Below are 1,919 nucleotides of genomic sequence, written 5' to 3'. Positions count from 1 at the left end.
TAGTGCCAGCCTCAATTTCTTGCATTAAAGTTTTAATCCAATTTTGCTATAAATTCTTTTTAAAAATGCAAGTCCTTCAATTATTGTATTGAATTAATATACATGCATTTCCATATTTAATATATTATTTTATATTGTACTAATATATTAGTTACTGTAACATGAATGTACTAATTATAATATAGTAATATATATATATCAATAAACATAAATGTAATATATTAATATACATATATAATATACATGCATTTTTATATGTATATTTCTAATGCCTAATATGCACCTTTTTATCCAATAACAATACTGTACTGTATAACTTTTTAATACACTCTTTTCGTAAACATATTTTTTAATGTACAATTTCTCCAAACATCTGATTTTTGGATCCAGTTTTTTTGAACAATGGTATATTTTGCAATTGATGGTGAATTTCAGACTTGCTCATTAGAGAACAGTTTTTGTTTTGGAATGTGGGATCATCTCAGTTGAAAAAATATATTTACATGCAGTCTCTTTTGTTCATGGTGACTGAAATTTAAATGAAATTGCAGTCTATAACCATACTGAATAGAGAGTTGAGCTCTATGACTAGGAAACTAAATTCAAACAGGATAATGACTTATCGGTTCCTGGCAGGATTTCTTTATTGCTAACATGGTCTTCAAACAATTGAAACATATCTACATGGATATCACTAGATGGAATACACAGAAATAAAATAGACTGCATTATTGGTGGAAGGATTTGGAAGAACTCATCATAAGAGACAAGATGTGGCTAGTATACTTACCATTTTCAGGAGAACACCAGGAAGCACTTTGAGGTCTTGAATGCAATTCTACAAAATTGATGAAATATCTGCAGGAATGTGGCAAACAACAAAATAAGAATCAGTAAACATTCTAGCCAAGTTATCTCAGCAAAACTGGAAAATGATAGAGTAACCAACAGACTGAAAGATGTCAATCAAACCCAGTACCAAAAAAAGGAGATTTAATAGAGTATATAACAATTTAATATCACATGCTAGCAATTAAGTTTAGGATAATTCATTGCCGATTAGAGCCTGTCATGGAAAAGGAGATGCCAACTGTTCAATGTGGCTTTAGAGTAGGCCAAAGAATAAGAGATATTGCTGCTGATTCATGATGGATAATTTTTTTTTTTAATGGATCGATGCTCCAGAGAGCAATAGTTTATTAAGAAATGTGTTCCATCTTGGGAAAGTGAGAGAGGTGAGTCCTTCCACAACCCGTCTGCTTATGTGCTCCAGGTGTAGCCTAAGAAGACATCTTTCTGGACTTTGGATGGCTGAAGGAAGTACAGCTCGTCAGCTCTGGGGGTCACCCAGCATGTGGTATGATAGACAGACTCCCCAACCTGCCAGCCAGGGACGTCTTTCATGATCTTGGCTTCCTCATCGAAATTATGACGCAAGAGGCGCAGTGTCCTTCGGTCCTCTTCAGCCATTAAGAGAGGCATCATTGCTATCCGGGCTTCCATGTCCTCAAAGGCCTGTTGTCTTCTCTCCCAGTTCCATCTGAAAACAACATAAGAGCCAAAAACAAAAGCCCCAAGTCCAATGGCAAGAAGGCCATAACCCGGGAGCCCCCGATAGGGCAATCGCCTCTTATAGTCGATTGGTCCATAACCGCCCGCCGGCGGCATGTCCTGCTTCACCTTCCAGGCTCCCGCCACCATCTTGGAAGCGGACGGCTATATCCCGACCCAACGCTTCTATCATTCATGATGGATAATTGAGAAGGTAAAAGAATACCCAAAAATATACCCGGTATGTGTTTCACTGAAAAGGCCTTTGGTTTTGTCAAGCTGTGGGATATGTTTATGTCTCAGAATAGATCACTGTTCTAATACAAAATCTATACACAGCTCAGGAAGCCACAGTAAAGAGGGAGCAT

General features: G+C 36.9%; 1 pseudogene; it reads right to left on the bottom strand.

The window, feature by feature from the left end:
* Window positions 1-1,245: 1,245 nt before the first annotated feature.
* Window positions 1,246-1,701, bottom strand: LOC107287617 (annotated as a pseudogene).
* Between the last annotated feature and the right edge of the window lie 218 nt (window positions 1,702-1,919).

Source organism: Protobothrops mucrosquamatus, unplaced genomic scaffold (assembly GCF_001527695.2).
Source record: "Protobothrops mucrosquamatus isolate PMUCROS unplaced genomic scaffold, P.Mucros_1.0 scaffold402, whole genome shotgun sequence".
Taxonomy (NCBI): domain Eukaryota; kingdom Metazoa; phylum Chordata; class Lepidosauria; order Squamata; family Viperidae; genus Protobothrops; species Protobothrops mucrosquamatus.
This window is presented reverse-complemented; position numbering and strand designations above follow the sequence as displayed.